Source organism: Apodemus sylvaticus, chromosome 23 (assembly GCF_947179515.1).
Source record: "Apodemus sylvaticus chromosome 23, mApoSyl1.1, whole genome shotgun sequence".
Lineage (NCBI taxonomy): Eukaryota > Metazoa > Chordata > Mammalia > Rodentia > Muridae > Apodemus > Apodemus sylvaticus.
Window position 1 is genome coordinate 29,207,602 of NC_067494.1, and position 14,823 is coordinate 29,222,424.

General features: G+C 42.1%; 1 protein-coding gene across 5 annotated transcripts in view; it reads left to right on the forward strand.

The window, feature by feature from the left end:
• Stxbp5 (syntaxin binding protein 5) overlaps positions 1–14,823 on the forward strand; it is a 147,888-nt gene that overhangs the window by 23,677 nt on the left and 109,388 nt on the right. The gene's annotated exons all lie outside the window — the stretch shown is intronic.

The following is a 14,823-nucleotide window of genomic DNA, read 5'->3' on the forward strand; positions in this document are numbered from 1 at the left end:
ATTGTCCAAGTCTTCACCATAGCTCCCTGTTTTAACAGATTTTATTATCTTTAGTAAAAATAAATGTGTGATGTAATGTCCCTTTTTTCCATGTTAATTTTCCTTTATCTTTCACAGCAATATGGAATTACAGTTAAAACAACAGCAAAGCTCAGAAGGTTTCTTTATGTTCACACAAAATAAAATGAGACTCCTGAATCTACCCTAAAGATCCCCCTTCACAGAGGCTTCATTTGGCATCTGTGGGCCACACCGAGTGGTCTTTAATGCAGCGATGGGAAAAGTAGTCATGTTAGCTGGGTGGTGGTGGCGCACGCCTGTAATCCCAGCACTCTGGGAGGCAGAGGCAGAGGCAGGTGGATTTCTGAGTTCGAGGCCAGCCTGGTGTACAGAGTGAGTTCCAGGACAGCCAGGGCTGCACAGAGAAACCCTGTCTCAAAAAAACCAAATCCAAAAAAAAAAAAAAAAAGAAAAGAAAGGTAGTCATGTTATGTAAAATATATAAGATTTCTGGCATGAAAGCTAACTTGCGCTAGTGCTTACTGGTACAGTCCTAAGATAGAAGAGTGCAGCCCCTGAAGAGCTTCTAGAACACGGAGTCTGCAGCCCCGAAGGTGAGGGAAACATGGCCAATTATAGTTGCATAATTACAGTACCTGCAGGGCCAGTTACATTTGTACTCACTGGTAGTTTTTTGAGACAGGGCCATAATGTAGCTTGCCCTGAGCTTACTGGGTAGTGTGCTTTACACTGAGCTCCTGATTCTCCTGCCTCAGCCTCTCAAGGGCTAGGATTATAGGCTTAATGGATGATACTGAGATGTACGCAGTGTTTCTTACAAATAAAATCATGTGACACACATGTGGCAGATGTACGGCTCGCCCTTCATGTGCGTGCGTGTGTGTGTGTGTGTGTGTGTGTGTGTGTGTGTGTGTGTGTGCACCTTGCCTCTTCTTCACTACTTTTGACTCCACCTTGCTAATAACAATCTAAAACCCAGAAACTAGAACAAGCTACATAAGCAGCCCAACAAATAATTGGAAAGTGTGATAGATTTAATTATAAACTTGACGCAATTTAAAGTGGTCTGGACAGGGTTTGTGTAGGCTGGCTTTTGGGGAATACCTTGATTGTGTTAACTGAGATGAGAAGACTGCCTCCTGCTGGTGGCACCCTTCCCTAGGGCATTCTGGATTGCAGGAGGGTGGGCAAGGCAGGTAGCCTCATTCGCACTGTGAATATAATGTGACCAGCTGCTGCCGGTCCTGCATCTGGACGTAGCTGCAGTGATGGACTAGAACCTGAAAATGTGAGCCAGATCCTTCTTCCCTTAAATTGTTTGTCAGGCTATTTTATCACAGTAACCAGAAAGGAGGCTAACAAAGAAGGTAAAGTGAATGGGCTGGAACTGAGGGTTCCTGAAAATGTAATAGCTGTGTTACACCCTAGCCCAGTCTAATCATAAAGGCAAAGGGAGAATATCTTCATACCATTCTATACTTTTTATTTATGTAAAAAGTAATGCTAGACCAAAAATGATATGCCTGGATGTAAACATGCTTCTTGTTCTGAAAAAAAATCAGTTGATACAAATATTTATTGAGTATCTACTGTATGCCTATTCTTTTCTAGCTCTGGGAATAAGAAAGGAGCTTGTCGTGGCCTAACGGCTCTCTAGGCCAGAAGAGTTTCAAACGGAAGTTACAGACGGTTCCTGTGCTGCATAGTTTTGTGCCGACTTGACAGACCTGAAGTCATCTGGGAGAGGGAGCTGTAATGAAAGCACCTCCTTAGATCTGGCTGCAGGCATACCTGATGGAGGCGGATCATAGGAAATGCCTGTAAGACATTGCTCAGTTAGTGACCCATTAGGGAAGACCCAGCTCATTGCAGATGGACCATCCTCAGGCTGGCCGTCCTGGGTTCTAGAAGGAAGCAGGCTGAGCAAGCCAAGAGGAGCCAATGCACAGCCCTCCCCTGTGTTCTCCCCAGGTTCTTGCCCTGTTTGAGTTCCTGTTCTGACTTCCTGATAATGAATGTTGAAGTAGAAGCATAAGCCAAACCCTTCCTCCCCAACTTGTACTTTGGTTATGGTGTTTCATCAAAGCCATTGAAACTTTACAGCAGTTCCAAAAGAAGGAAATCAGCAAGCACCCGGGATGCCAGGATACAGTGTTGCTACACTCAGTAAGGGAGCAGAGCAGTGTGGGCACAGTCGGAGTTGGAGACTGGTCTTGATGAGCTGGGATTTGGTCTTTTGAAGCACTGTTATCCACCACTTTCTCTTGGCAGTGCCTGTGGACCTAATTGCTGTATTATTTTTATGCTTCTGTTGCTGGACCTTAAGACCCTGAGCATGAAGACTATAATTTGCCTGTTAAAGTTCTCAAATAAGAAGCTGAATGGGTTAAGGAGTATATTGTTCTGTGGGTTGCCTCGTGTTTGCTTCCACGAGCTGCAGTATGAGAGAACACAGAGACAAATGTATGCTCTCTAGTTACAGTTGACTCGGTATCATGTGATTTGCCTATTACCTTAGAGTTGTTAATGGCTAGAATTGGGAAGAAACCGGATTGGCACTGGGTGCCTGTGTTGTACACTGTTTGTTGGTGTGAGACAGCATGACTTGTGTGTGCATGGAAGGCTCCTGTGGATATAAAGGCTTCGTTCAACTTTGCAGTAGTGGGGCAAGTGGCTGACTGAGGGGTAGAATGAGGCAAACCAGGAGGCTCTGCTGCTTCTGTCCTGCGACCTGAAATTCAGCCTTGGAGAACAGACTTAAAGGAGTCTAAATTAGTAGATACACTCATTTTTAAAGATGTTAAGTAGTGGGTGGGCTCTGATGGAAAGTGTGCAGTTGGCCGCCCATGCCCTGGCCTTTTTAGAGGATGCCATGAAGTTCTGGTCCCGTTGCTGCCTTCACTAGCTTTCTGTTTGTCCTGGTTTATCACTCCTGTGAGGACTTGCACACTTCCTGTGTTTCTCAAGGCTTGGCCGCTGCTTCTCTCCTTCTTGTCCAGTCGGCCATGGCATTGTTTCTACTGACTATAGCATCAGCAGTCACAGTGCAGTTAGCTCTGTAGTCTTCCTCATGCAGAGATCCCAGTATTTTCAAACAAGAGCACTCACCTACCACTCTTCCTGTGTGCATTCCTTGTTTCCAGCTCCAGTCTCACACATGTGCCTGCTATACGCTTCCCATTCAGTTTTAAAAGTCGAGAAGGAGCAAACTTTGTGTATGCATATCTTGGGGGACATATTTTTCTGAACACACTTAATGCCTTTGAGCCATACATCTTTAAAATTAAAAACCATGAATTCAATATATTTCCTTTAACTCTCTTCAAAATTGAATTCTGTCATTTATACATAAAAAATAATTTTAAGGTGTAAGTGCGTGTGTGTGTCCATAAAGGCTTGAAACAGGCACTGGATCCTCTCAAGCAGAAGTTACAGGCTGTTAGGAGCCCCTGATTTGGATGCTGGGAAGTGAGCTTGTGTCCTCTTCTGGAGCAGCTGCTGTGATTTATCACTAAGCTGTATCTCCAGTCCTGGTAGTTAAGAATGCTTTTGTTGTTGTTGTCTTTTTTAATTTAGAATTTAATTGCAATATACTTTAATTTCCCCCTTCCTTCCTTCCAAACCCTTCTATATACCCATTTTCATTGCTTTTCAAACTTGTGGATTTTTTCATCAATCATTACATGCATATGCATATACATATGTATTCCTAAAAACAACCTACTCAGTCTGTATAATGCTAGTTGTGTATGTGTTTTCAGGACTGAGCCTTTGGCACCAGACAGCTCTCCTTACCTTGACTTTCTTCACTTGGCTACAGTTCTTTGGGGAGGGCTGAGGGCTTGAGGGCTTTTCTTCGTCCAATTTGGCATCTTCACTGGAATCACCCTTGTTCAGCTCATGAGGCCGTGTTGGTGAGATTATGGGTACTCTGATTCTACTAGGAGACACAAGCTCATAGCAAACTCCCTAATCCATTGTCTCTTACAACCCCTCTTCTGCAGCGTTCCCTAAGCCTTAGGTGCAGCTGGTCCTCACCTCCTGTAAAGAGCTTCCTTGCTGTGGGTTGAGGACATATTTGTATAGAGCGTGGTTAGGAATTATACTGGGTTTGTAAAGCAATGGCTTTAGATGCTCCTGCACTAATCATGATTTCTCTAGCATAGAGTAGTTAGCTAGTTTTCCAGTGTGCTTTTATAATTGTCATAGGGCATTTCTGTATGAAAAATATGTAAAGGCAGTGGCTTTTATTTTATTTTTTAATAGTGGAAAAAATGTGTATTTAGAATTAGCCATCTGGACTCAGTGTAGAAGGTCCCAGCTTTGTTGGTAACATGCAGAGCATCGTAATCGAGCCATCTGAACAAGGTGTGGGCTTGGTTACAGTTTGCTCAGAGCCCGTTTGATCAGGTGCTGTTGGCCTTGACATCCACAGTGAACACAGAGGAGTCTCCATCTTCTTCACGCTGATCGTGATCGGATGGACTGTGTTGCTGATGCTGGAGTGTCAAGCTTGTTTCGCCCCCTGCACTCTGGAGAGGCTATCGGGTGCAGGGTCCAGAGCTGCAGGGTGGGCGACGCGGGCATCTTCTTCATTTTGTGGACACGGACACCTTTCAGCACTGCTTTTGTCTGTGAATGCTTGCCCTTCAAAAGCTTCCAGTATACAGCCTCTGATTATATATAATCCTGCTAGGATTATAGGCAAGAGCCACTGTCCTTCGACTAGTGCTTCTGTCCTTGTTCACTAATTGTTTTCTGACTGTATTTGTATGTGTGTGTGTGTGTGTGTGTGTATGTGTGTGTGTTTTGCAGTCTTAATTGTATTCATTTGTGACTCTAGAATTGAGCAGCAGTTTGGACCAAAAGTGACTGAGAATGCTCCTCTTTATTTGACATGGATAGAGTATATATTCATTATTCATTGATCTTATCTATGCTTTTTACATGTTCTTAATGATGAAAACATTGTGAGTTCTTCTAGCTTCTTGAGATTCATATAATCGTCACCTGTCAGTCTACCGTCTTAGAGCACCGTGACTTCTGTATCTAACCTTAGCCTAGACAGAAGAAGGGCTGGATTTAGGATACCACTTGGATATAGACAGGAAAACAGTCACGGGGTTGGCATAAACATGCACACACACACATATGCTCTCCCTCTCTCTCTCACCCACACACATGCACGCACACAGTGTGGGTAGGGAGAGACAGCAGGGAGGGATGTGGGGAAGAGGCTGACTGGCTGACTCCCCCGCAGCAGAACAGAGCATCCAGGCAAGCCCACACACTAGCCAAGCGATGTCCCTCATGGCCACTAGGTGTCAGCCTTCCCTCAGCTCCCTTCTCTGCCACTGTCTCCAACCTCAGGTAACTAACTACTAGTCAAATCTGAATTTATATGTGGTCACGTGATCGAGATCCTGCAGTTCTGTGCCTAGCTTATTGCCCACGATCTTCAGTTTCATATGTGTGGAAAGTGGTATTCCATTGTGTATATGTTCGGTTTATGTGTATATGTTGTGTATATTTTCTGTTTCTTGATTATTTCAGTAGTGCTACAGCAGACACAAGAGTGTTTCTTTGGTCTCTCTCTCTCTCTCTCTCTCTCTCTCTCTCTCTCTCTCTCTCTCTCTTTCACACACACACACACACACACACAAACACACACACACACCTCACACACCCTACATATACCTAGTAGTAGGATTATTAGATCAAGTGGCGGTTCTCTTTTTGGAGGGGTCTCCATGCTTTTGTCTCTAATAACGTGGTGACTGACATCAACAGCTGATTACAGGGGTCTCTTTTCTCCACACCCTGACCAGCCCTGGTTCTCTCATCAGCATCTGTCGTCAGCACAGTGCTCTCAGAAATACCACTCTTATATTTCGGCACTGTTAGAGCCCTGGCATCTGTTGGCTCTGAGGTGTGTGGATGTAAAGGTTCAGTGACTTCGCCCCCCTTGTCCTTCCATCCATCTCGCCACAGGCCACAGCTGTGCTGTGCGTGTTAACACACTCTGTGGACACTGATGACACTGAAATCAGGATGTCTGAACACTCCAGTTTTATTTTTGATTATTTGTTTATCCTGGATCCCTTGCATTTACATAGGAATTATAGGATTAGATTATCATTTATTTTTGCCAACAGTTGGAATTCTGTAGAGATGGTATGCCTTCTGTTAGAGAATAACTCCTCTGTTCCATGAATATGAGATGTCTCTCCATGTTTTTAGGTTTTCCTTCAGTAAGATTTTATGGTCTTCAGTATGCAAGACTTGCTTTGTTTGGGCAGGCTATTCGTACACATTTTATCCCTCGTGAACATAAATAGAAGCCTTGGGGCCAGCTCCACCAGTGAGCTGTGTCCATCCCTGCGATTCTTTGACCTGTACTCTTAGACCGCCTATTGCCAGTGTTGAGAAGGGTAGCTAAGTTTTACATGTTGTTATAGTGTGTTACATGTGTAAATAGTTGTGTTTGTGTGGCAGTGCAGTCCTGCTATGCTTGTCTACTTGTTCTAGAGATAATATTGTGGTGAATGGTTATGAATTTTTGAATAGGGATATTTTTCATACTTTCTTACTTAGTATTTTACATTTATTACTACTACTGCTACTACTACTGCTACCACTATTATTATTACTATTACTATTATTATTCCTAGCGCCCTTCCCCTGGTTAGAACCCTCTAGACCACAGTGGAGTAACAGTGGACAACTGATGCTGTTGGTAAGCACAGAGCCCTTTGCTGTTACATGTGATGCTCTGTGAGAGCTTCCTAGCTGCCCTGACATAGTTCCCCTCTGCTGCCACTGTGGAGTGACTGGCTGTGGAAGCAGAGTGGATTCCTTCACCCTTCCTGTGCCTGTCGAACTGATCATGTGGCTTCTCTCCTAATAGATGGAGCAGTGAATTGGTTGCAAGATAAGGTATCCTCCCTCCCTCCTCTCTGTGGTCCTTCCTCCCTAGTCTCTGCTGAAGGCTGACCCCAGGCCGCCTGGCACACTGTACTCAGATGCACTTAGCATGCACAGCTTCGCCGTTCTTATTTAACTCAGCCAGCTCTACCCTCTTCAAATATTCCTAGAAGAAAATGTTTGCTTATTAGATGTTTGTGAAGAATTTGTCTCAAAATTATTGATAGAATTAGGGTATAGAATTCCAGGTTTCTGCCTAACGAGCCATGCCACATTGCCTCTTTAGTGAGCTAATATTTAATGTAACTCATGAGCTAATATAAAAATGAATCTAGGATTTTATCCTTTTGATTGGCATATTATTTTCTACTTAACTATGAATGAGGTTATTACATAGAAAAGGTCCATGCAGCTCCAAGTTTTCTAGTTCAAGTCATTTGGCCTTGTTTGGAGGCTTCTGTGAGGACACTGGGCTGCAGTTGTAGAGAGTAGGTGACTAAGCCACATTCTCACCTGATGAGCCAGGAAGGAGGGGACTAAGAGACTGGGTCCCACAGTCTACTTCAAGAAGTCTATCTTTGGCCAAAGGCCTTACCCTAGGCTCCACTGCTCAGTCATCTTTACATTGCCCAATAGGGGTTTGGGGGAGACGGGATATTCATTGTCTAAGCTTTAGGACCATCTAGTGGATCTATCATATTTATTTGCTGTTAAAAATGACATTTGACCAGCTTTATTGTCTCGACCACTCTGACATTAATACATAGGTGAAATATGAACGATATGCTTTTTCTGTGTTCACTCTTCAATTGTAAAATGACTTAACAATAAAGTAGGAATTGAGGTTTATGAATGCAAACTACCCTTAATAATATGCTCTCTAGTGTAACAATGCTTGATGATTTAACCTATAAGCTCTGAGATTAAGTATCAAGTCAAATCTCAGCTTCTTTTCCAACTTGCTGTGAGTCCGGGAAAGTTGTTTAAACTCTTACTTGAATCTTCTTAATTTGTGAAAATAGTTGACCTCAGGTATTGTTATGAGGTTATCAGTGCACCGTGTTTTGTGTGTAGGAAATGTTCCACATAGCTCAGTTGTGAGGATGAGGGACTTAGTTATCTCTAAATTCCTCTTTTGTCCCTGCCTTTTCACCCACTCCAACCCCTTACCCCTCAGTCATAGTAACAATAAAAGTCGTTTAGGAGGTGAGCTTCAGGCTTATTTTGAAATCAGTATATATTGTACAATAAGTAAAATTGGCTAGTTTTGATTTTTGTGGTGTGTGTGTGTGTGTGTGTGTGTTGTGTGCATGTTGAGTGTGGATCATTAGACACTTAATGTCGATGTTGGCATTTTCTCCCAGCACTCTCCACCTTATTTATTGAGGCAGGGCTTTTGAAGAACTAGAGGTCCCTTACTGAGCTAGTCTAACTAGCCACCTCAGCCCAGGGACCCTGTGCCTGCGTTCTGAGTGCCGGGATTACAGTCAGCCCACACACGCCTCTAACTTCTGCATGGGTTTTGAGAGCCAAACTCTGGTCCTCATGTTTATTAAATGAGTGTTTTATCCTGGATCCATCTCCCAGCCCTCCTGATGTTCTGTTTTGTTCATCAGTCCTTATAGCCTTCTGTGTTAGGGATGTGGGTCGGCAGTAGAGAGAGCGGCCTTTGTGGCATGTGTAAGGTCCTACATTCCATACTCAGCAATAACAAAAAGTGAAGATCTTACTATCTCCAAGTTTTGTTTCTGTGTATCCATCTTAAATACTACTTCCTTGTTATCCCTCATTAATTCCTACTTTCATTATATTCTCTATGTTTAATCCTTTACTTTCCTCACATTATGCAACAGAGGATCTTTGAAAGATTTGGTTGCATGTTTAAGCTTTGCTCTCTGCCCTCTTTATGAATGTGTCTGTATAATGAATTTATTATTCTAGCTAGCCCTAATAAAAGACACATAATGCAGGTATTTTATTTACAAGTCATAAGCCTAGACTGGGCAGGTTTGGAGCTGTTCTAACTTATCCCTCAGCTCTAAAGTCCCTTGTTACTTGCTGTTTCTCCTGGCCACGTGCTCACGGTCCATCTCCTCTCGTGGCAGCCTCCTTCTCCTCCACCTCTTTTCTTCTTCCTCCTCCTCCTCCTCTTCTTCCTCTTCTTCCTCTACCTGAAACTCCCTAACTCAGTTCTCACCCTTCTCCCTCTACTGCCCAATCACAGGTTCTGTCCTTTTATTGACATTGTTGAGAAGGTTCATATAGCATCACTTGGTGTATGTGAGGATCTGCTCATTAGGAGCAACCACATCTTGATAGCCAGTATTTAGCATTACAATACAAACAGCACCAGACCAACCCACCACATTTCTCCCTTTTTGTCTAAACGGCTCTTTCTCTTATAATAATAAAGAACTTACAATTATGAAACAATTATGAAAACTATTAGGTAAGAGTTACATTCATAATGTCCAATATTTTATATTTGACAATTTAGATAAAGAATCCTATCATCTATCCTATTTTGGTGAGTTTAGAGTTAATTTGTATTACCATCCTAAAAATATCTTCTTGGACAAAGAACATCTTCTTAAATCCTAAACAACTCAAGTTTGTAATAAGACTACAACTATCTAGTCTTCAACCCTATCAGAGACCTTAAAAGGACTAAATATTACCTGAGTATGCAGGAAACATAGGGATGCAGTTTCCAAAAATTATAGAAATGAGAGAGACAGCTGACTGCTAGACAGTGCTCAATATTCTCTAAAATGGTGCATAATCTTCAACATTCTGGCCCAAAATATCAGACAGGCCTTTTTTTGAAGCAGGAATTATGAAAGACTTGCTTACCCTGTCTTGGTAGAGCTTGGCAATCGACTTCCCTGACCCTGTTTGTCCTTTCTGGACAGCATCCTATCTGCAAATAAAGTTAGGGTGTGTCTTTTGCCTGGTGGCCAGCTTGCTACAAATGGAGCTGTCTCCAAATGGAGGTTCTTTGATGCTCATTGTCTTCCAAGTTGAGTGGTGTGCTGCCAGGAGATGACATGTCTCAGTGTCAAAAAAGCCTTAAATAAACATTTTAAATGCCATATTCTGTGAGTGTCTGGGGTTTTTGAAGACCATCTATCTCTTTATAGCATAGCGGAACAAGCAAATTTTGTCTGTCTTCAGCTACATACTGTCTGTTCAAACCACGATGCATAGTTCTCTGATAATCTACACTAGCATTTGACATGACCATGAGTTTGACTGTCTGACTATTAACTTGTATTTCTTAGTCATCTATAATAGTTTGTAATGGCAGCCATTAAAGGACTGGAGCTTTGCATTGTATCTTTTAGGATTATATAGGAACAGTATCTTATATAAGAGTTTAAAACATACATATATTATGTGTATCAAAAATAACCTTAAATTCATATTCATATATAATAATCTAAACCAATGTAACCTTTAAATATGTATCAGTATACAACATTTTGTACCAGTATAACAAAATATAACCTCAATTTTTCACCAAAAGAGAAAGATCTATACCAGTGTAAGATTATGGCTATAAAATGTTTTTTGGTTTATTATTATTTTTTATTATTGTTTTCTTATTCCTATAATATTTCCATATCTCCCCCTTTTATTCTCAACTTTACCCCCTTACCGAAGAAAGAAGGCTAAAGGAAAGGAAAGAAAAGAGAAAAAAAAAAAAGAAATCCCGGTCTAACCTCCTATTTTGTCTTCCCCCTTTTCAAGATTGTAACTATTTGAAACAATCCCCTTAAATGACGAGAAACTTCCAGCATCCTATGAATGACCAAAATTCTTCACCCCACATCTTGGGAAAGAGGAGTTTTCTTAAAATCACTTCCTGCTTATTTGGGGGTGTAGTTTTTTTGGGTGCCTCCCAAAAAGTGGGAAAATAGTTGTCTTAAGGCCAGATCTAGCCAGATTTGTTGCCTAGTCTCAGTTTGCTGAGAACGTTCAGGCCTAAGTACAGTCCTGGTTGGATGAGTCTGTAGGCTGGACCTGAAGAGAGCTGTTCTGAAGTTGTCCTGGAAGCCAGTCTTTAGAGGGAGCAGAATTGATGCAGTCTGCTGTGGGGTCCGGCAAGGAGCTGCACCAGTGAGTGCCAGCATCTCGGCATCCTGGAGGGTGCACCTTGTCGGGGCTGTGTTCTTGGTTGCCTTTTCTCTGAACATAAAGCTTTCAGAGGTTATATGTATTTTTGTATTAACATAGTGTTTGGAATGTGCAATGTGCATAGATTACTTAGATGATTTTCTAACCTTGTTTGAGCAGGTAAAAGATATATTTCCTGTTTTAAAAAAGATTTATTTATTATATATAAGTACACTGTAGCTGTCTTCAGACACACCAGAAGAGGGCATCAGATCTCATTACAGATGGTTGTGAGCTACCATGTGGTTGCTGGGATTTGAACTCAGGACCTCTGGAACCACCGAGCCATCTCTCCAGCCCAATATCTATCTTTCTTAAGCTAGTTAGAATTATGATCAGAATTGCAATAAGTCTCCATCTCTGCCATCATATGAAAGGATGGCAGGGTGAATCCGGAGGACGTCTGTAGCCACAAATTGGTTGGCCGTGTAGAGCTGAGGTGTTGCCTGGAGACAGGTGTGTCCCAGTCAGTTTCACACCTGCTCCATTTAAAGGGACTAGCATAGTTCCTGTGGAAATAAAGGCATAGCCTCTTTCCCAACATATTTCCTGTTTTCCATTCTGAGGTTAGAACACTTACTGGGATGAAGAGAGCTGGGCAGACGGTACAGAAGTGTCTGCCAGGTGTTGTTGATTTGCTCAACAGCAAAGGCGACTGTTAGGTAGATATCCTAGTTCCTGAGAGGCAAAAAGCAGGAGCAGGAGGCTCTGGGTTAGGAAGTCTGTACCCCTTGTAAGGCAATGCAATGCACTGGGATTCAGAGTGACAGGGTACAATAACATAAGGAGAACATTTGTCATTCCTCAGCTTTGTTCCATAATTGTTCGATATGTCAGAGTACAGAACAATAAATGAACATTTCTCCATTTAATAAATATATTATCAGCCAGGCGGTGGTGGTGCACGCCTGTAATCCCAGCAGTCTGGGAGGCAGAGGCAGGCGGATTTCTGCGTTCGAAGCCAGCCTGGTCTATAGAGTGAGTTCCAGGACAGCCATGGCTACACAGAGAAACCCTGTCTTGAAAAAAAACAAAATCCAAAACACCAAAAAAAAAAAAAAAAAAAAAAAAACAACCCCAAATAAATACATTATCAGAATTTTTTCAGTGTGTAGTTCTCCTTGAATTGCTTTGTAATTTGAAATTCAGATAGTTTGTGTCTTCACTTGATTATGAATGTAGGCATGAGAGATGGAAATTTTAATCAAGTAGATGGGTATTAGAAAGTTGGGTTATTTCGTGGTGAGGATGTTCTTTCAGAAGTGTCAGCATCAGGAGGAGCCGTGCATACACAGCCACTGACTGGTATGAAAGGATATGGGGATATTTGTCTATGCTTTTCTGTTTTAGTCTGTTCTGCCCACCGTACAGTAACAGTTTTAGGTAGTGTAGCAAATGTGTTGAGTCAGTAGCATGCTGACTATATTTGATGAGCCATGTGTGTTTTAATTCTCACTGTGTTTCTGCATACTAGCCTGCATTGGTCTTATGTGTACTTTATGGATCAGGAAGTTGACAAATTCTTTGAAGGTCATAGTGAAGATGATAGAGCTGGCATGTGAACTGACTTGAAAGAAGAAATCTTAATTTTCATTGCGCCACAGACGGTCTTGTGGCAGCTAAAGTAAACTGGCGAACTAACCACTCTACCCACCCACCATTTCCTCTGGCAGGCTGGGCTTGCTATATTTGCAGTAGGGTTGAAATTCACACATGTTACCAGGGTCTACTTACTCTAAATTTTATGTTTTGTCAATGCTATATTTTGTGGTATCTTTCCCTCTCTCCCTCTCTTTCCTCCTCGTCCCACACTCTCTCTTACCCCTCCCTTCACACACACCGCCCCCCCACGACTGACTAGGATGCCTTACTACTCCAGCCTCTGTCTATGGTGCCATTTTACTCTCTGCTCTGTCCAAAGGGGAAGGAATGAAATCAACAACTTTGGGAAGGTTGACTTAGACTGTACAAAGATGTACTAAGGCCTAGTGCCTATGATTTAATAGATGGTAAGAATTTTCAGTGATGTCAGATGTCATATTTATTACCAGCAGGTAGCTGCATTCAGTTGTGTAGTGTGCTTTTGTATAGCATTCTCTGTAGCATAAGAATAAAAGCTTTCTTGACTTTGGTGAAATTGACTTCTGAACTTGGTAACATTTTCTGTGATAAAATACTAATTGACAGCCAAGGTAAAGAGAATTTTCAAGGCCGGGATTTTTCAGCCCCATTGAGGAAAGCTGCTTTTGTAATCTTTGCTTCTAGTCATCAGTTTTGTTTATTTTTACATCTGATTTGGCCTATCATGTATTATGTTCTCATTAGGCAAACCTCCATACTCTTGCATAAAATCTGAATTTCAAAACAAGTCTGTTTAAAAAAACAAAAAAAGTCCCTAAAATATCTACTTTAAGAAGATTTCACAGGCTGGAGAGATGCCTCAGTGGTTAAGAGCACTGACTGCTCTTTCAGAGGTCCTGAGTTCAATTCTCAGCACCCACATGGTGGCTCACAACCATCTGTAATGGGATCCGATGCCCTCTTCTGATGTGTCTGAGGACAGCTACAGTGCACTCATATAAATAAAATAAACAATTTTTTTTTAAAAAAAAGAGATTTCACAAAGCTAGTTTTTATAATTTTCCATTTTATCCAGGGTGGTTAAGAGAACTGTAGGCTTTTCAAGAACAAATAATGAGATTTTCTGGCATATGTGTTATTGGAGACTGAAGCCCAGGGCTTATGCAAATGAGGCATGCTTGTAACATGAAACTCCAGCTGACTTCAAGCTTGACATCCTCCTGCCTCTGCCTTCTGAGGGTTGGGATCGTAGTGTCTGCATCACCACACCCAGCTCACAAGGCTCTCAGTGCTACGTTCCTGTCTCATGGCTGGGATCTTTCCGAGTTCCCCAGAGGCAAGGCTCATGTCGAAATCCTACAGCTGGATAGTTACAGCTGTGTTTACTCCTGAAAACCGACACTGTGCTCCAGGTAACAGACCTAAAGTCAAAGATCGTGTCTTTAACGGACAGAAAAAGATCAGTAGCTAGAGGGTGTAGCATCCTGTGGTAGAGCATTTGTTTTCTATAAGTGAGGCCCTGAGGTCATGCAAAGCAAGAAAAGAGAAGTATTCAAAATAGGATTTGACTCTTGGTGCATTTGTTTGGTATTAAGCAAAACTTTGCATATCTTCTTAGCTATAAAATGGTCTCTGAGTCTCTGTGAGTTTTCACACAGAGGGCTGCAGTTTATTAAAACTCACTAAGTTTAAAGGTTGTCTTCATACTTTGTATTATTTATTAGCTACCCCAAATAGATTAGTAATGTGTTAAAATGACTGTGTTCTTATTTCAGGGTAATGTAAGTGTAATACATGTAACAGCACCTCACAGAAAGTTCTGGAAATGGGCGTGGGGTTTTTGTTGTTTTGATCTTTATTCAGTGTATCTCAGAAAATAGGGCTAGGGGTGTAACCCAAGAATACGTACTTACCATGCACAAAAACCAGGTTCTTCCCAAGCATTTGTGAAAGGGAAAGGAGGGGGTGCGGGGAGGACAGTGGCCACTGTGGAGCCGTGATGCTCTCTTGCTCGCTCAGGCTGCCCTCTGCCGTTTCCCTCTGTACACAGAGCTTGTCAGTTAACGTCTGTGCCTCACGCTCCTATCTGTATAGTTTCAATGGGGGATAATAATATATTCT